Here is a 21,312-nt window from a genome sequence, read left to right on the forward strand (position 1 = left end):
TAATAATCTTGTTTTATGGGGTTTTGCTGTGATTTTGCATACAATTTGGTGTCCAGCGTTTTTAAGTCAAAAAGAAATCTGTGGTAAACTAGGAACTGCATTTCTTTTGTTCATTTGGGCATCAAAATCCAAGTTAGTCTGTACAGAATAGTTCCAAACACTCGCATCAATTTGAGATTAGCCTGATAACCTTCACTTTGGCATATAAACTTAGAAAATAGTCCATGACATAGTGGATATCATGGATTCATAAGGCCCTTCCGTGTTCTAACACCGAATTGTGGTGCTGATTTGGCAAAAGAGCCTGATCTTGATACATTTAGTACTGCCTAGTCGCTGTGCCTTGCCATCTGTGGTAGTTCATAATTTTTTTCTTTTTCTAAGGGCTCCTATGGCTAAAGGGTGGTGGATGTTAGGAGTCTTTAGTGTTTTCAGGTACTGATGCTGCAGGATGAAGTGAATGAGTTGCTCAGAGCACCGGCTTCTTTGGGTGGGGGAAAGCCACCACTCGAAAATCCTCTTCTCCGGCTACATGAGATAACCACACCTTCCCCCTATCAGCGTGGAGCAGGTGGCCAGGCCCTCGGGACCTCGTAACACTGTTGTCCCCAAAGTACCTGCCCCGTGGGTCCGGCCGGTTCACCGGCCGCGTGACGGGAGTCAGCCGCGCCGCCGGGACCCTCAGGCATCACGGGTGGGACCGCCCAGCGTGTAGTCTGGAGATCTCATTTTCCCGCTACCCCTCCCCCCACAATCCCGGAACTGGGGGAGGCCGGTGACGTCATCATCCGGGCACTCGTCGGCGGGGCCACGCTTCACAATGGAACAAAAACAAGCGGCCCAAGTCAAACTCTGAGCGACGCGGCCGCGGCTCTCGCGATTAACCCTGTCCTGGCCACACACCCTCCCAGTTTCGATCTCTCAGCTCCTCCACCGGAGTGGTACGCCAGATCCTTTCGGGCTTCTCTTTCCCCATTCCCGCCTGTCCTTGTGCCACCTCTACCCTTGCAGTGCTCCAGAGCCAAGGACCGTGGAACATTGTTCCTGGTCATAGCGCGACCCTGGAGGGGCGGGCCGGAAGAAACGGTACTGTTTGAACAATCTTTACCGCATTGTCTTCCCCTCCCCCACCCAGCTTTCCGGGTTCCAAGCGTCTCTCGCTTGCTTTGCTCCCCCGGCGGCACGCGCCACTCTCCCTGGCTCGACGGCCCCGGGTGGAGGAGGAGCGGAGGGAGCAGCTGAGCGAGAGGGGGTGGGGAGGAGGAGGAGGAGGGCCGAGGCGGGCCATGTGAAGGGCGGGGCTTGATGGGGGCGGGGACCTCAGGGCTTTAGGCGGTGCTGGGGTTAGTGGGTGTCTGCGCCGCCGCGCTGTTGCCTCCGCCGCCACCGCTGCTGCCACCGCCGCTACCGCCTTAGCCACTGGCCAAGCGGTTTTTTTTTGTGTGTTTTTTTTGTTGTTTTTTTTTTTTGGTTTGCCGGATCCGCCATATTGACGAGGACGGGCATCCGCGGCTGCGGAAGCTAGTCTCCGTTGCCGCCGGAGCCGCAACCTCCCCTCACCCGGCTGGTCCGGGCCTCTGCTGCTCCGAGCTCCTCCCTGCTTCGTTCAGCTCACAGGCCTCGCGGGAGCCTGTCGCTGCCGCCTCTCTCACGGGAGGCGGCCGCCTCAGCGCCCCGTGTTCGGGTTGGCTCTGGGAGCTAGGCGCAAGCCGCGGTTAGGCGACCAGGCCCGGAACGGGTGCATAGAAGGCGACCAGGGGAAGGTGAAGCCGCCACTGCAGGAGGAGGAGCTGGAGGAGGAGGAGGAGGAGGAGGTGACGCAGGAGAAACGCACCGCCCGGAGCCCGTCTGAGCTCAGCTAGAGCTCCAGCCTGAGGGGAGAAAGGGGGAAGAGGGCCGCCGCCGGCTGAGGAGGAGGCGGCCACTGCTGCTGCAGGGCGGGCGCGGCGAACTGCAAATTCCTGCGCCCCTCTGCAGCTTCCCAGTTCTCAACGTCCGCTGCAGCCTCTCAACACACTTTGTCGCCTGTTCCCCCAGCCCTGGGATGCACCCTGGGTCGGCCTTGTCCCGGGACTGAGCCGCCTCCGCGTGCCCTGGTTCTGAAGAGAAGACGCCTGTGTCGTGCGGTGAGTAGCCAGCCGTGCCGGGACGACGCGCTTTTCCGGGGCCAACAGCTGGACCTCGGTGAGGGGAGGAGGGCGAGGGGTGTGTGCGTGTGTACGGTTTCTCCTTCGGGGGCCGCGGGCCGGGCAGGGGGCTTCCCCGACCCCCTCCCCAGGCCCCGGGCCGGGCTAGCGCGCGCGGCGCGGGTGGGGGCGCGGGGCTGGATTCTCCGCGGAGCGGGCGTCCCGGGAGCTTGTGTGTGTGTTTTGGACTGTAAGGGAAAATGGCTGACGGCTCCGTTCCTCCCCCTCCTCCCCTTTCCCGTCCTGTCTGGGGCCGAGTGGGAGGATGGAGTCTCCGAGCGCGACGGGCAGCCCCCGCATCCGCACCAAGGGGCCCTATCGGCGCCGGGGAGTGGAGGCCCCTGCCCCTGGTGCTCGCAGTTCCGCGGACTGGCGGCTGCTCTCCTCACGAGTGTCGTTCCACTTGACACCAAACGCCATTACTGAGGTGGAGTGATTTGGAGCTGTAGAGCTAGGCCTCGGCTACGCCTGGCTATCAGGCCCGACGACTTGTCCGCCTCCCCCCACCCTCCTGTGATAACCCTCAGCTTTTCCTCAGCCCCATGGTCTGCGAGCCAGAGCCCGGTTATCGGCCTCCTCCACCTCCTTCGCACGCCTTCACTTGCCGAGGGCCAAAGCCGTGAACGGTGTTTTGATGCAGAAATCTCTTCCAAGCTTGTTTGGACCCCCCACCACCTTTCTATTTTTAACTGTTTATACCAGAAATAGTAGTATGTGCGAGTTCGTTAATGACAAAATCTTCAGATTCTTTTGATGTGAGGCTTCAGGGTTGCTAAATGGTTTATTTTTCATTCATTGTGAATTATTAAGTTAAGAAGTTGTGGAGCAGGTGTATACATGATTTGTAACATTTGTATAGATTTCTGTAGCGACCGGAACTTACCCGATAATTTTTTCAGATTTCCCATAGCACCTACTTAAATTAAGCATATTATGTTTTGAAAGTTCCAGTTATAACGTTAATTGGATTGTCCACTGTTCAGTTTACAGGTGTGTGTAATTTCAGGTTGTCTTTCAATTTAAATGCGGGAGTTGTAGATTAAATATTCATGCATTATTTTGGGGGAAGGGAAATATTCTTAGCATTCTTTCCTGGAAATCCATGAGTCTCCTAGATCTACATAATGTTTGTATATCTTTTGAGGGAAAATTTTGGGGTGCAATGATTAGGAAACTTCTCGGCAGGTACTTAACTCTCTTGGAGCTCATTATCTGCTCTTAGTGATTATATGGTAAGGACTGGTTAACCATGACTAGCTTGGCTTTCTTAATCCGTACACTTGGACTTTATAAAAATAGACTCCAGGCTCTCCTTTAGATCTCACCGGTCTAATGATTTCAGTAGGCTGCCATTTTGGTTTCAGTAAATGCCTTCCAAGTTCTTTAAGATTTATGTGCTAAATAATTTGACACACGTCAACATTTAAAAACTCATGTCCCTTGTCATACTTCTAGCCAGTGTTTGGATAGAGTGAAAACCAGAAGTATTCGGAATTGGTGTACCAAGGGCAAACTCAAAATGTTTGGTAGGCTGTTATGTTTTGCTTTGTCTAATAAAATACAGACTTTTGGACTTATATGAATTTTTTCCCCTGTCCTTCTCACGTGAACATTTAACTTTTAATTCTTAATATATTATTTTAATATTCTTTTGTTTGCTGAGCATGGCCATTTCTGGAGGGATTAAGTAACAGCAAGAGCAGTACATGTGAAAATCTAAATTCTTCAGAAAGTAATTTTGAAGGGCAGATTTTACCTTTCACTAAACTATTGGGGTCTCTTGTTGATGTTCCATAGTTCTCTCATTTTATCAATGGAATGCTCAAGTAGGATTTACTTTGGATCTTTTTTTCTTCTAGGGTCTTGAAATAAGTTTTCTGACATCTCAAGAAGATGAGAGATTTCGTGGAGATATCCCCAAAGATATATTTTCTTTGACATGGTATTAATAATGCTCTTACAGTTTTTGAAACGATTATGAATTTGCTAGTCATGAATTTGATTTTTATTAGTTGGACACAAGCAAGCATTCTTTTTAGCTTTTTTATTTCATAAAGTCAATTTGAAAACAAAGTTTTATACTTCAGTTTCAGAACTTTAATATTAAATTCAGTCTTTGTTTAAATCGGGTTAAAGAAAGTTGTTTTAAATAAATAGGGATGTGTCTTTTGGGCAATTACTTGGGGAAATCTTATTCTATGGTTATAGAGCTAGTTAATTTTATTTTTAATTTTAAAAGAATGCTTTATAATAGCCTGAATTATACTTACCCTCTTGCTGGTATGTTTTCTGAATCTTGAAAAAAAATTTTTTTCAACAGGAATTTAGTTTCCATTTGGTTCTTTTAGGAGCTGTGCATTTAAAAGCTATTGTATTTATTGCTAAGTTGTCTCATTTTAACATAAGCTTTAACATTAGTATTTGGTAAAGGGTTTAATGCATTGGACCTCAGTCCTGACTGCACATTAGAATCACTTGTGGGGGTGGTTAAAAAAATACTGATGCCTGGGTCCCACTCCCAGAGACTGATGCCTTGATTTGATATGGGGCCTGGGTAAAGGTATGCTTTAAAGCAGTGGGTGATCTCTCAGTGAGGGTTGAAAACCACTGCATTATTGCTATTAGCATGTTCTTATTGAACTTTCAAGGGGATAAATAAGATGGATTTTTTTTTTTCAACTGCTTTCAGTTATCAACATTACGGTAATTTACTGAGCATTAATTATGTGCCAGCACTATGTTAAATTAAACATTTTCCATTTATTAACTTAAGTAGATACTATTATCTCCATTATACAGATGATGGACTGAGGTCTGTCAGGCTCAACCAGCACTACTGTGCCACGTTAATGAAATATTGATTATAATTTTTAAAGAACACTTAGAACTTTTGGGTTGTTTCCTGTACCAGAGTAGCTTTTGATTAAAAATTTTAATGAAAACATGACAGTAGCCTGCAATTTGGGAAATATCTTGATTGGCCAAGGGAGATGCTAAAGCTTTGCAGCAAATTGGTTCTTTCCCTTCCATATGTCTCCCAACATGTTCAGGTTGATAGTTTAGTTGTGTTGATGACTAAAATAATGTTAGGCAACTTAACATTCTTAAAAGATGCAAAATCCAGGCATTTGTCTTCCAGTAATTTATTTAAATCATCCCATAAGTGAATATTTAGTATTGCGAATTTCTATTATTTCAATACAAGAATTCTGAGTTTCACTTAGCTTAGTTTAATAGCAGTGTAATTTTCACAAAGTTTTCTGAACTAGGTTTTATTTTGCATTTTTATAGTATTGTTTGATAATTTTATGGAATGAAATAGCAATAACACCTTTATTGTTTATTTCTCTTAGTTCCCTTGGTTCATTGTGCTAAATTCTGTATTGAGAGAGGTGGGGAAACTGATTTTCTATGTCAGTTGTGTATCAGAATCACCTGTGGAGCTTTTGAAAAATGTATTTGCCTAGGTCTTACTCTCGAGATTATAATTGAGTAGGTTTGGGGTGGGAACGGTATTAAAACAAACTCGAGATGATTCTTATGTATGGTTAGTTTTTTTTCCCCCCCAATTCGTTTTAGGGAAAGATCTGAGACTCTTCTGAGTTTGTGTCCTACCATTAGGCAGTAGTAATATTTTTACTTGAGTTTCGTCTTGTCAGTCACGCTGCCAAAAATTCCAGACACATATGTGGCGAATTGTTTCAGATGTTGGATAAGTAGTTGGAAGAGACTGGGATTCCACATAGAATTTTATATATGTACGTATGCATATATAAAATATATTCGTTACTTCTTACTAAGCATCCTAGAGTTAGGGTTCTCGCTCTAATAATCTATTAAGGCATTAGTATTTTTTTATCCATTCAACAAATATTTATTGAGTATCTGCCATGTGTCAGGCTTATCTAGAAGCTTATGTAATACGAAATGAGGGGCATTGGACTAGCTAATCTCTAAAGTTGTCCTAGCTCTAATTTTGTCATTATTATGCCTCATAGGAGACTGAATTAAGTTGTTATAAGAAATGTACCTGGTTATGGAATTTTCCTTTTACCTTTCATTTTCTTTAAATAATTAAATAGAATTTGATTCTGAGCTCCAGTCTTCAGTGAGTCCAAATATCAGGTACAGTGGAAATAGATTCTTTTAGAATTCTTTCATATTGACTTCAGAAGTCCCTGTACTTAAGGATGATTTTAATTTGGGGCCAGAATTTACATACTCTAGTGTCACACCTTTCTCTTGCCATTTCTTTCCTGTATTAATGTTCTGTCAGTTATCTCTACACTTTGTGTTTTTGCTTTTCTTTTTCTTTTTTTCCCCAGATGATTTGATTATTTTCGTCCTCCAAATTTTTTTAGCTTCATGGTATCCATTTGGTTAGACTCAAGATCCTAAGTCCACTGATACATTCATAGCACCTAGAAAGTGTCTGGCACATAGACATTCAATAATTATTTGTTGGATAGATAATTTACCATATTCTTGGTTTTATTTATTTTATTTTTATTGCCCCTTCCCTTTTTGGCTAATTTCTCTTCATTACTTGGAGTTACTTAACTTGACCTAATAATCCTGAAAGGTGACTTAGATTTAGTCAGACTCTGGTTTTCAGATGAGGAACATGGTTCAAAGAGGTGAAGTAACTTGACTAAGATAACATGCTGCTTCATGAAGCTATTTCCATGTTTAACGAGTTACATTAATTAGTAAATTCTTAAATCCCATTTACCTTTGTGGTCATTCTCAGAAAATTCACACTTAATCTCTCTTTGGTAATGGATAATGAGGTCATAGATTCTGTTCTTTATCTTTTGTGTATTACAGAACACATAGTATAATATTTACAATATCTGCCCGAATGGCAAAATCTGAAGGAATATTTGATTCCAACACCTAGAACTGCTTGTACAAAATTAGTATATTACCGCCCCTTTCAGTTTATCCTTTCTGTAACTGATCGATCATATAAGCTTTAAACACTTTTAGACTGATGTTGGCTAACCATTATCAGAGGAATTGTTTTTCCAGGGGGTGATTTTGAGCCTCAGCCACAGAGCTTGTGTAGTGGGAAGGATAGAATTTAATTTAGTTGAGAAGGCTGAGTGTAAAAGATGAAGGGATTAAGAAGAAGTACAAATTGGTAGTTAAAAAGTAGTCATGGGAATGTAAAGTACAGCATAGGGAATATAATTAGTAACATTATAGTAACTGTAGTACCAGGTGGATACTAAACTAATAGGGGAGTTCACTTTGTAAATTATATAAAATGTCTACCTACTGTGCTGTACACCTGAAACTAATATGTCAACTGTAACTGAAAAATTAAAAAATGAATAAAAAAATAACTTTTATTTTTAATTGCCAAAAAAAATTCCAAGATATAGCAGTCTTTTATTCTAGATCTAAAGTTCATGGCTAAATAAAGTGGGCTATGTATAGCTTTGATAAATGCAAATTTACAAATATATACTGCAGTTCTTTATACAGTTTCAGGAGGTTTGTGTTGCCCACTAAGCCCATAAAAACAAACAAAAAAAATTGGAAAAAGAAAATTTAAGAAGAAAGAAAGGAGTATTTGACTTCTCTCCCTTTCCTATCCTATTGATGTCCATTACCTTTCTATTGACTTTGGTGGTTTATTGAGAGTTGTAAGTTTAGGTTGTTGGTTATATATCTTTTCTGGTCTTTTCTCTGAACTAGTTAGAATTTTTAAGTAAGTCTACTCAGTTAACTTGGACAGCAGAGAGCGTGGAAGTTATATTATATGGCATTAGACCCATACTCTACCTAATAGTTTTTTGTTTCTGATTAAGATAGTGTAGAATGATTTGGTTGCTCTTCTTGATAACACCTCTTGAGTTCAGAGCAGGGATCAGCAAACTTGCTGTAAAGAACTGGGTCATAAATATTTTGGGCTTTGTACAGTAAGAAGCAAAATAAATCGAGGATATCGGGTAAATTTTTTATTGATGAAATTCAAAATATGATAACGCAGTACAGTTTGCAAGTCAGGTCTAATAAGACTAGAATTTTGGGGGGCTGACATTATAGTATTTTAATCGGGGTTTAGTGTTCTTTGCCATCAAATTGACTGGTAAATGTTCCTGTGTGAAAATCATTCTCAGCTCGTGGGCTATATAAACAGGAGGCTGGATTTGGTCTGTTACTATAATTTGCTAGCCTTGGTTTTAGAGCAGTGGGACTCAGACCTGGAGGGGTTGTTAAAACATTGCTGAACCCTGCCCCCAACATTTGACTGGCTTGACAATATACATTTCTAACAAGTTCCCAAGTATGGAACAACCCCGGGAGTTAACTGGTGTGGAGATCAACTTTAGCATATCCTACTTACTTTTCTTCAAGCTTACCACTTTGTCTAATTTAAAAAATTTTTTGTATGTTTGTACTTTATTTTAAATTAAACAATTATATATTAAATGCCTGTTATATGCTAGACATTGTACCAGGTAACAAGGATACAAGGTGAGCAGAACAGAACTGGCTCTACTATATTTACTAGTTAGCGTGACTTCTAAAAAATCAATTTCCATGTAAATGTCTAACCACTATGCTGTACACCTGAAACTAATACAATATTGAATGCCAACTGTCATTGAAAAACAAATTTAAAGAAATTAGAAAATAGTGATAGTTAAAAAAAAAAAATCAATTTCCACAAACCTTTTAGAGCTCTAGAGTCTGAGACAATATCGTTTTGAAGTCAGGGCAGTCGTGTTTGATATTCAGTTGGAGGAAAGTAAATTGGAAAGAGAAGAGGTATTATCAAAGTATTTCATGTCTTAAGGGATAATGTTCTGTATATATAAATCAGAACACCAAAGCTTAACTTTTAAATACTTAAACTAGTTTATTATTTGATGGAAAGCTTTCTAAAGTTGTTATATTCTTTTTGTAATTTTTATTTGATTATGAAATTAATGTGTTCTGTTAAGTTTTGGAGCGAAAGCAAAAAACAAAATACACAAACCCTTTCTCTGATAATTCTGTCATGTTGAAATTAGATGTATTATTAGATGTCTGTTGAATGAGAAGGTTCTCATCAGTTAAGTAATGAATTTACTAAGTCGTGTCCTCTACCTCTCCTTATTCCTGCCTCAGGACTTAAGTATGTGCCATTTGTTCATTTTGCTTCGTAGAGACACTGTTTTCATGTCCCTCCTCCTTCCCCCAGCTCCTTTTTTAGATACTGCTTTTGTAAATACTGCTCAGTGTTCTCATCTGAAGTTGATTTTAGTATAACTTTCCAGCTTAATTTCTCACTGTTTTCTTCCCTCATCCTCCATTTACTTGATTTTCTCAATTCTCCATACACTCCCTATGCTTTCCTACTTCTGATAACTTTGTTTCATATTCTTTTTTTAGGGGCTTCTTGTTTTTGTTTTTTTGTTTTTTGGGTTTTTTTTTTGTTTTTTGTTTTTTTTTGCTAGTGCCAGTAACATCATGAACATAATTTAATTGTTCTTTGGCCTGTTTCATTTTATGCATCTATTTTCATCTTCAGTGGCTACTGAGATTTACTGGATGGTTCATGTACTCTAAAAGGCTCCAGGGTTTTTTTGAGTTAATTTTTTTAACGACCATTTTTTTTCAATGGTTATTTTCACTGTTGTCAGTTGTGGTTTCAGTCTTAGTTTCCTCCCTTTTTATTGTGTTGTGGACTGGGAAATGAGATAACAGTGCATATTACAATTGTGTATATGGAGAGTGAGGATCTCTTACAAGAACTTTGTGATGAGCTTTGCTTCCTGTTTCTGTACCCTTTCCCATTGAAAAATGTTAGCTAATCCTCAGTTGTGATATATTTGACTTCTATAGTCTCCACTTCAATACAATATATGTTAACAGCCCTGAACCTCCATCCCATAAGTCAGGTTCAGGCTTCTGTCCATATAGAAGGTGCTTCTTTTTATTGCAAAGTGGTATTGCCTGACTGAGAACAATTCTGTTTTTAGCAGCTTTGATATATTTGTACAATAGTGTCTTGTGTGTTAATTTGCAAGTTCAGTTTTTTGCTCCTTTGTAAAAATGAGTGGAAAACAAATGCATCAGCTGGAGGTCTCAAATTTAATATCCTTAAGACAGGGAAGTGATTAGGGATATGAATCTTTAACCTTACTGGGTTAGATTGTGCTCATTGGTTATGCTGGTTGACTTTGTTGAGTGGTGAATGAAATAATTAGAATGAAATAGGAAATTAGGTGTGGCAAATGTGTAATAAAGCTTATTTGAAAGATGAAGTGTAATTGGGGATTTTATAATACTTCCCTGCACTCTGACTCTGAGAGTTGGAAAAACCCCTAGAAATATGTGAGTCTGTTGTTTGGCTTTGAAGTATTTGACTTCTGTTATAGTTTTAGAAATATGTTATGTATGAAAGGAGGGTGCTGCCTAGATACAGCGTTTGCCTAGACTTGCGGAAATGACTACAGAAAATCTCATTTACTCATTTAGTGTGTATATATATCTGTTTACTATGTCCTTTGTAGATATACCTTAGTCAATTATCCAGAGTTCTTGAGTTTTTGACTTGGAGCTTGCTGAGCTGGGGTGAGAGGGATTGTGGGTCCAGACCGAGGGTTGGCGAAGGAACTTCATATAGTGCCTGCAGGTGTATGCCTTGTCTGATAGTGGATATCATTATCTGAGCCGTATATATGTTAGCTGTCTCAGATTACTCCTACTTGAGGATTACCTCAGTTATTCTCAGTGCATCATGGGAAGAAGAATCGTCAGTGAAAGGAGAATCATGGAAAGATTCTTTGGCTTCCATTCATCTACACAGCCACAGAATCAGATTTTTATCTCTTCCTGCTCTCTCCCCAAATAGTGCTCAAAACTCTTACCATGCCAGTTCTATCCAAAAGAGGTCATTTTGACATATTTCCATCTACGTTTTCAGAGTTATTGCTTGTTCTCCCATGTAATCAAACTATACATAGTTGAATGGGTGCTCCAGCTTATCCTGTTTCCATGGCTTTACTCTTGGAGCTCCATCTCCCCTTTATGACTAATATACAGTGTCTTGAAGTATTTTCTGATTTTTTCCAGTTGGAAATGGTCTTTATTATATTCTCTGAACTTCAGTATCATTTTTTCTATGCTTTTCTTTCAGCCTTAACTCATTCTACAGCTCTTTTTTTAATTCAGAAACAGCTCCTGGAGAAAATGGCTCTAAGAAGTTTCCTTAGGCTCAGTTGATGGTACTCAAGTCCGAATTGTCATTGTGGGTGGTCAGAACCTTCCTCAGTCTGATAAAGTGTAGTAGGTAGTAAAGAGCTTTAATCTCAAATGGCCTGGGTTACAGTTGTAAGGAACTACTCTGCCAATTAGTGAGTAAGTTATTTAACCTCAATGAAATTATAAAATGAAGGATTTGGACTGGGTGATTGCTATCATAGCGATTGAATTCATTCACTTAATACCATTCTAGCACAAGGGTATATAAAGATTATTAGTCTTTACTTTCTAGGCTCTAATGTCTAGTGGGCCATACAATTGTTTATATAGTGTGATAAGTACTGTGTTAAACAGAGGTGTGAAAAATGGAGTAGTAGAGAGAGAAAGAAATCATAGTTTGAGATCGAGTGAGATTTGCTGGTCTTCGAAGGTACACTATTTTGGTGGCCCAATGAATTAGAGCAGGGACTTCTGGCAGAGGGAGCAATTTGATATCATGGTTTTTAACCTCAACACTATTGACAGTTTGGGCCAGATAGTTTTATTGTGGGGGTGCTGTCCTTTTCCTCCGTGTCTTAACCCACAAAATGCCAGTAGTACCCCTTTGCCGCAATTGTGACAACTAAAAATGTCTCCAGATATTGCCAGGTGTGCCCTGGGGCAAAATTTAAGAAACACTAATTGAAATAGAGGAATGGTAATGTAAAAGTATGTTTTCAGAGGAAAAACTAATAGTAGAATATAGAAGGAACACTGGTGATATTGGGAGGGAAGGGATTGTGGGAGATGAGACTAGAAAGGTAGTTTGAGGCTAGATCACGAGGAATAAGTGCCACGTTAGGGTGACTGAGAGGTAAGAGAATGGTTTAGGGAATGGAGTAAAAGGAATGAGATACTTGGGATTCCCCTTGTATGAGGGAGTCCTGCGAATTTGGCTTTTCCTTCTCTGTCGCCGAACGGAGTACTGAACTGAAAACAAAAATACCTTTATTGTCTTCCCCTTCTCTTTCAGCTCTTTCTTTCCCCATCCCCAATTCCCTCTCCCCACTGAGAGCTTCTGTCCAGCTCTGTTGAAAGGTCATTGAGAGAGAGGAATCTGGGTTATAGAACGATGGTACAGTCATGTGTCACATGATGTTGTTTGGATCTGTCACGGTGACCCCATAAGATTATAATGGAGCTGAAAGATTCCTGTTGCCTAGTGATGTCATAGCGATTGTAAAGTCGAAGTACAGTACTCGTTTGTGGTGATAGTGGTTTAAACAAATCTGCTGCCAGGCATGTAAAAGTATAGCACAGATATGTACAGTATATAGTACTTGATAATGATGATAAACAAGTGTTAACTGGTTTATGTATTATGTAAAGTAATAATACTTTTTATTATTACTTTAGAGTATACTCTTCCTTTTTATAGAAGTTTGCTATAAAACAGCTTGTCATGTTATGATGGCAGCAGCCTATTATATCATGTTTACCAGGTCTCTTGATTGCACCAGTTTCTCTTATGCTTGATCTAATGATCTCTTGTTTTGGACGGTAGCAAGCTGTGCAGGCTTGTAGCCTAGGAGCAGTAGGCTACACCATATAGCCTAATGTGTAGTTGGCTGTACCATCTGAGTTTGTGTATGTACACTCTGTGATGTTCTAATAACAAAGAAATCATCTAATGACGCCTTTCTCAGAACATATCCCTGTTGTTAAGTGGCACATGACTATTTTCCCAATGTGTCTATTACTTAAGCAGTGGATTATCAAAGTACATGCCTTTTTTACCACACCTACCCACCCCAAATATAAGGGACTAGAATCTGGCATCTGCATCGGAAAGTACTAACTGTTGAGCGAGATTTGAGGGTCTTCAAAGGTGTACTGTTTTACATCTACTACTCTCCATGGTTTGTGTAGGTGTTATTTTACAGCTTTTAAAATAGATTGATGCACAAACAGTTGCAATTATTCCATTGGCTCCTATTTGAGAGGGTGTTTTGTTGTTGTTTTTAAACAGCATCTGTATTTTCAATGAAAATGATGTAGTTAGTGGAAGAGTACAGGACTTTGAATCAGAAGGGCCGCGTTTTAATTCCAGTTATCTTGCCTCTCTGTGAGTCACATAACTTACCTGTTGGGTCCTTTTATCAGTAAAACCAGGGTGTTGGAGAAGAGATGACTTTAAGCTACTTTTTTTTTTTTTAAAGAGTTCATAATTTTTATCTTTGTCCCTAGAGATGTAGGTAAAACGAGTCTAGAGAAGAGAAATTTTCAAGTACTGAAGGAAAATAGGAAAGGTTAAAAAGTTGATAGGTTTATGAGTAGTTGGATTGACAAGTAAAGGGAGGGATAATATAATTGAATGTTTCATCATTAGGTCACTTAATCTCAAACTTATTGGTCTCAGGACCCCTTTGTAATTATTGGGGACCCTAAAAGAGCTTTTGTTTTTATGGGGTTATATCCAGTGATACTTACTGTATTAGAAATTAAAACAGACATTTAAAAAATTTATACATTCAGAAATAACAAAACCTATCGCATGTTAATGTAAAAAATACTTTTATGAAAAATGACTTTTCTGGAACAAAAATGAATGAGAAGAGTGTCATCGTTTACATTTTTGCAAATATCTCATCTGGCTTAATAGAAGACAGCTGGATTCCCTATCTGCTTCTGCCTTCAATTTGTTGTCATACAATACATCATGTAGCCTCTGGAAGAACTCCACTATACACCTGAGAGAGAATGACAGTAAAAATGGCAAATAATGTCACTTTATTATGAAAACAATTTTAATCTCTTTGATCTCCTGAAAGAGTCTTAGTGGACCACACTTAGAGACTCCCAAGGGAAGTTTGACACTATCTTTTCAGAGCCTCACTTACTATAAACTTTTACCATTTTAAAGAAACTTTTATTAGCATTTATTTGCTGAATTTACTCCTAGGCCATAAATTTTTGTTTCTTCTGGGATATCTTTTTCTTCTGTGCAACCTCCTCTTGTGGTTTAGGAACAACCTGCTCTTTTTCAATAGGGATCATCTCAGTATGGCAGGGAGAGCTCATATAGGGGTTAATATGCCCATAAGCTCTGTGAGTTCTGCGCCACATCTTGGGAGCTTTGTTCACCTGGATATGCTCAATCTACATCTAAACCCTTAAGTTCAGCATTACTCTGCATTTTTAAGCATGTGCAGCAAAAATTCACTCTTTGCGGACCACCCTGTGTCCAGCCCCACTGTTTGGCCTGGGCATGTCTTCCAACTCCAGCATTGTAACGGCGGATTGGCACACGTTTCTGTAAAGTAACGTCCTTCACATATTTGGTGGCTTTTCAGATATGCATACCTCGATGGCTTGGGTGTTTCACAAATGTTCTTAAAAGAAACATGAAGATTTAAACCTCTTGATTTGCTTCATTTCGTGGGGTTTTCTGGGTCAAGTAAATAGCGAACCATTTTCAGAGATCATCAGGCCACTCATGGGAAGAGTTAAATTTTTGCTAAAATTTTTTATTGAGATAATTTACATACAGGCACGTTTACAAGTCTTAAGTGTGTAGTTTGATAAATTTTTACAAATGTTTACATCTGTATAACTACCATTGAGCCAATAATACAGAACATTTCCAGCATCCCACCCAGAAATCTCCCCACATGTCTCCATCTCCCTGCTTCCTCCAAAAAACACCTCACAATATTCTGCCCTCTATCTTTAAGCGAATTAGTTATGCCTGTTTTTGAACTTCACATAAATGGAATAATACAATATGCACTCATGAATCTTGCTTCTTTTGCCTAACACACGATTGATTAATTTCTTTTTCATTACTTTGTAGTCATTATATGAAATATACCATGGTTTATTTATCCATTCTACTGTTGGTGGACACTGGATTATTTATAGTGTTTTCACTAATTATAGAGTGTTGCTGCGATTACTTGGTCATCTTTTGGTACACACCCAGAAGTTGCTGGGTCATAGGATCTATGTGCGTTTAGCTTTAGTAAATACTGCCAACCAGATTTCCCAAATAAATATACTGGTTGTACCAGTATAAAATCCCACCAGCTTTTTCACATTGCTCTTCCTTACCAACATAGTATTGTCAGTCCTTCTAACTTTAACCATTTTGATGGAGATTTAGGAATATCTAATTGGGGTTTAAATATTCATTTGCTTGTATCTGTTGGTGTTTAGAACCTTTTCATACGTTTATTGGTCTTTTGACTGTTTAACTCCTACCTATAAAATCTGAAGTTTGGCTAGTAGACAGCTTGAAGTCTTGCAGTTCAAAATCACCAGTTGAGTGAATTCTCAAATAAGATTTTTAAAAATGAAAATCTATTAGTGACAAAAGGGAGGTTAAACACCCTGTTAATTTTAAAAAATATGCGTTTGGTTTTTAGAATATGTCTGAAAAGATATTTGCTCTTGAGAGATTCAGTACTTCAGACTAAAATATGGCCTTTAACTATAAACCAGGAAGACAAGAAATAAATATTGGTGAGGATGTGGAGAAAAGGGCACTCTTGTGTACTATTGGTGGAAATGTAAATTGGTTTGGCCCTTATGGAAAAACAGTATGGAGATTCCTCAGAAAATTAAAGATAGAACTACCTTATGACCCAGGAATTCCACTTCTGGATATTTAACTGAAGAAAGCCAAAACACTAACTTGAAAAGATATGTGCACCCCCATGTTCACTGCAGCACAATTTACAATAGCGAAGACTTGAAAACAACCTAAGTGTCCATCAGTGGATGAATAGATAACAAAATTGTGTGTGTGTGTATAAATATGAATATTATTCAGCCATTAAAAAGAATGGAATCTTACCATTTTTGACAACATGAATGGACCTCAAGGGCATTATGCTAAGTGAAGTGAGTCAGAGAAAGACAAATACCCCCATGGTCTTTCTTATATGTGGAATCAAAAACAAAACAAAACCCTAGCTCATAGATACAGAGAACAGATTGGTGATTGCCAGAGCGGGTAGGATGGATGGGAGAAATGGGTGAAGAGGTGTCAAAAGGTTAAAAAAGAAAATTATTGAATGTCAAAAGAAATAGAGAAACAAAGAAGTTTTATTCAATTTTGCATCTGTTCCATTGTCCAGGACTTTTTTATGCATCACAATAAATATCTAAGTTTAGCTATTTTTTGTGTGACATTCACTCTGTAAAAGGCATTTTTAAAAGAATTTACTTGGCTATCCTGCTTTTGCGTGGGGGGAGGGCTAGACTGATTCTATTTTCAGGGTCTGACACAGAGTAGGTGTTCAGTAATGTCACCAAGATAAGTTATCTTTTTCATAGATTTTTTTAATCCTGTTTTTAATTTTTAAACTAGATTTCACCTAAATAAACATGTTTTAAGGAATGGGCAAGGAAAAGATAACACTTGAATACTCTTAAGACTACCTGATTTGTTTTTGGTAAGATTGCATATGTTTTAATCATCGGTGAACTTTTTGAATAGGCCAAATGTTCTTCATTAAAATTTAGCTCCTAATGCCAGAGATATGAGGTTATGCATGCCACTCAGTGGTACTTGAGGTTATTGCTGCTGGTCTGACACTGTTAACATCTACTGCATTAGACTATTCTATACCGTTTCTTACACCTTTTTTCCTCAATCCTTATAGGCTCTAACTTAGCCTACTACTCATCTGTATCCTTGTAAGATATGACTCAAATGTTCTGAGAAATTTTTGTAGATACTCTCTACCTTCATTTAAGTTACTTCTCCCCTTTTCTAAACTTTTTACTAAGGAAGAATTAGACACACAAAGATGTAGGTAAACTCTCATCAACTAGCTTTAATTCATGGCTATTCTTTTTAACGTACCCTCTCATTTTAAAGCAAATCGCAGACAGTATTTCATCTTAAATGTTTCGTATATCCTAGTCTAATCTAGAATTTCTTCCTTGGTGCTCACATTGTCCTCTCTTGTAAACTATATATAGGTTCTTAACGTAGTTCTCAGATACTCTTTCTACGTTGTAAATCTCTCAACAGTAGCTAATGTGTAGCGCCTATATGAAGTTCTTTCAGCAGTGGGCAGCTGGCATTGGCTTGCGCTGCACTCTTTCTCGGGCAACTCTAAGGTCTGCAGGCCTCAGGCGAGTGGCTGCTGGCCTCAGTATGCCCTGTGCCTTATTGCTGAGTGACTCTAGGCTCATCACTGGTGCCAAATCATAATCTGCATTAATCTGGTGAATAGCACTTATCCCACCCTAGTGACTCCCTGAGACCCCACCTTATCTAACTCACATACTGCCTAGAACTCTTTCCTCATTGAGCCTGACAGCTGCTGGCAACAAACAACTGTCTTGGAGTGCCTTGAGCCTTTTACTGAGCTGCCCCAGGCCGTGTACTGATGGCAGCCAGCTTCCGTTCACAGCATGGCCTCCCACACGCCTCCAGGTCCAGCATAGGCAGCTACCAACCGCAGATCACTTTATAGTTCCTACCAGTTTGCTCCAGTCCAGTTATAGGAAGTGGCTGGCCTTGGCCTGCACCAGAGCCCCTCCCAAGAGGCCTCAGAACACACACCTGGTAGCTGGCTTCAGACTACAATAAAGTACCACCCGAATAGCCCCATAGCAGCATAACCAAAGGGTGGTCTCGGCAGACACCAGAGCCCACTGGGGCAATTCCCACTCTGGAGTCAGTCTTCGCACAGCAGCTCATACACTGTGGTTGTGGTCAATCCTCACAGCTTAAAGGTCAATTCCACCCACTGGTGGGCTAACAGCAATTAACAGGAGAGAACTCCAGGAAAAGGAACTAAAAGAATGAAACAAAGGCAAGAAATCTGCCAGATACAGAATTCAAAACACTGTTTAGAAGGATGCTCAAGGAACTTAGGACTTCAATAAAGGGATAGTAAGCATAAAAAATGACATAGAAATCATCGAAAATGACCAGTCAGAAATGAAAAATACAATAACTGAAATGAAGAATACACTACAAGGAATCAATAGCAGATTAGATGAAACATGTTTGAAGCAGCTATTTGGAAGACAAGCAGAAGACACCCAATCAGAACAGTAAAAAAAAAAAAAAAAAAAAAAAAGATTTAAAAAATGAGAATAGTTTAAAGAACCCTCTAGGACAGATTGGCGTGAAGATGGTGATCATAGGGGTACCAGAAGAAGAAGAGAGCAAGGAAGGCATTGAGAACCTACTTGAAGAAATTACTGAAAATTACCCTAACCTAGTGAAAGAAATAGACATACAAACAAGTAAAGGAAGCACAGAGTCCCAAACAAGATGAACCCAAAAAGGCCCACACGAACACACATCATAATTCAAATGGCAAAGGTCAAAGAAAGACAAAGATAATTTTTTTTTTTTTACAACCTTGGTTGACCTCACAGATTGTCAGCTTACAGTCCTTTATTTTTATTTTTATTTTTTATATTTTACGCCTACAACACCTGGTCTTCCTAAGTGGCCTCCTGTCCAAGTACTAACAAGGCCCGACCCTGCTTAGCTTCCGAGATCAGACAGGATTGGGGACAAAGAGAATCTTAAAAGCAGCAAGAGTAAAGCAAATTAACTACTTAAAGGGAGCTCCCCCAAGACTATCAGCTGATTTCTCGAAACGTTTCATGCCAGAGGGAATTAGCACAAAATAGTCAAAATGATGAAAGCAAGGCTCTACAACCAAGATGACTATGACTATTCTACCCAGCAAGTCTATTGTAGGAGAGATGAAGAGCTTCCCAGGCAAGAAAAAGCCAAAGGAGTTCATCTCCACCAAACCAGTACTACAAGAAATGTTAAAGGGCCTTCATTAAAAGGAAGGGAGGGTGGGGAAGACCATAAATGTGAGTAATAAAATGGCAATAACTACACACCTATTAATCATGTTAAATGTAAGTGGATTAAATGTTCCAATCAAAGGACAGGATGGGTGAATGGATAAGAAAACAAGACCCATATATATGCTGTCTACAAGAGACCCACTTCAGATTGAAAGACCGACTGAAAGAAAGTAAAGGGAAAAAGCTATTTCATGTGACAAAATGAAAGAAAAGCTGTGGAAGCAATACTTATATCAGACAAAAAATACTCTAAAACAAAGCCTATAATGAACAAAGAAGACCATTTCATAATAAAGGGATCAATTCAGCAAGAGGATATAACCCTTGTAAATATTTATGCACCCCCAACATAGGATCCACCTAAATGTATAAAGCAAATATTGACCAACATAAAGGGAGAGATCAACAGTAATAATACAGTCAGTTATAGTAGTGAATTTTTACACCCCATCGACAATAGTGGAAAAGAGAAAACAAGGAAACGATAACCTTAAGTGACACTTTAGGCCAGATAGGTTTGATATTTTTAGAGTATTTCACCCCAAAGCAGAATGTACGTTTTTTCCAAGTACACATAGAACATTTTTCAGATTGGACCATGTGTTAGGCCACAAAACAAGTGTCAGTAAATTTAAGATTTAAATCATATCAGAGGTCCTCTCTGACCCCATTGGTATGAAACTAGAGATCAATTACAAGAAAAATGGGAAAACAATCACATGGAGAGTAAATAACATGTTACTAAATAATAGGTTAACAAAAATCAAGGAAGAAACCAAAAGATACCTTGAAACAAATGAAAATGAAAAACGACCCAAAATCTATGGGACACGACAAAAGCATTCCTAAGAGAGAAATTCATAGCAATACAGACATACCTCAGGAAACAAGGACAATCTCAATCTAAACTTTATGCTTAAAGGAAGTACAAAAAGAAAACAAAGTCCAAAGTGAGTAGAAGAAAGGAAATAATGTAGATCAGAGTAGAAATAAAATAGTCTTAAAAAGTCAATGGTGAAACTAAGCTGATTATTTGAAAAGATAAAATTGATAAACCTTTAACCAGACTCATCAAGACAAAAGAGTGGACCCAAATAAAATAAAAAATGAAAGAGAAGTCACAACTTAGACCACAGAAATGCAAGAAATTATAAGAAAATACCGTGAACAATTATGCCAACAAATTTGACTATCTGGAAGAAATAGATAAATTTCTGGAAATGTTATCCAAGACAGAATCAAAAAGAAATAGAAAATCTGAACAGACTGATTACTACTAACAAAATCAAATCAGGAATCAAAAAACTCAACTAAAGTTTTGGACTGGATAATTTCACAGATGAATTTTGCCAAATATTCAAAGAATAATTAACACCTAAACTTCTTAAACTATTTCAAAAAATTTCAAGTCCAAATAAATGAAAGTGTATATTGTGCTCTTGGATAGGGAAAATTATCGTTAAAAATGTCCATACTATTCAAAACAATTTATAGATTCAGTGAAATCCCTATCAAAATACCAATGACATTTTTCACAGAACTAGAACATATCTTAAAATCTGTATGGAACCATAGAAGATCCTGAATAACCATGGCAATCTTGAGAAAAAAATTGGAGGTTTCACGATACCTGATATCAAACGATAGTACAAGGTTATAGTCATTAAAACAGCATGATACTGGCATAAAAACTGACCAGTGGAACAGACTAGAGAGCCCAGAAATAAACCTATGACTATGTGGTCATTTAATCTATGACAGAAGTGGCAAGAATATACAGTGGGGTTAAGACAGACTATTCAATAAATATTGCTGAGAAAACTGGACAGAGACATGCAAAAAGATGAAACTGCACCACCTTCTTACGAAATATACCAGAATAAACACAAAATAGATTAAAGACTTTAAGACTCGAAACCATAAAACTTCTAGAAGAAAACATAGGTAACAAACTGACGTTGCTCTTAATAATATTTTTTCTTACATATCTCAGGCAGGGGAAACAAATAAACAGATGGGACTGCATCAAACTGAAAAGTTTTTGCACAGGAGAGGAAACAGTGAAAACAGAAAGACAACCTACTGAATGGGA

At 39.1% G+C, this 21,312-nt stretch overlaps 1 protein-coding gene across 6 annotated transcripts in view; it reads left to right on the plus strand.

Moving 5' to 3' along the window:
• Window positions 1-983: 983 nt before the first annotated feature.
• USP9X (ubiquitin specific peptidase 9 X-linked) overlaps window positions 984-21,312 on the plus strand; it is a 117,902-nt gene continuing 97,573 nt past the window's right edge. For 2 of the 6 annotated variants that reach the window (XM_039888633.1, XM_039888642.1), the window contains exon 1: window positions 1,417-2,126. The gene's annotated coding sequence lies outside the window, so the exon portion shown is untranslated. Of the gene's footprint in view, window positions 1,087-1,414; window positions 2,127-4,045; window positions 4,129-21,312 lie in introns of those variants that run through there. The other 4 variants (XM_039888607.1, XM_039888615.1, XM_039888596.1 and 1 more) reach the window with 4 other exon arrangements.

This window comes from Pteropus medius, unplaced genomic scaffold (assembly GCF_902729225.1).
Source record: "Pteropus medius unplaced genomic scaffold, Ma_sr-lr_union100, whole genome shotgun sequence".
NCBI lineage: Eukaryota > Metazoa > Chordata > Mammalia > Chiroptera > Pteropodidae > Pteropus > Pteropus medius.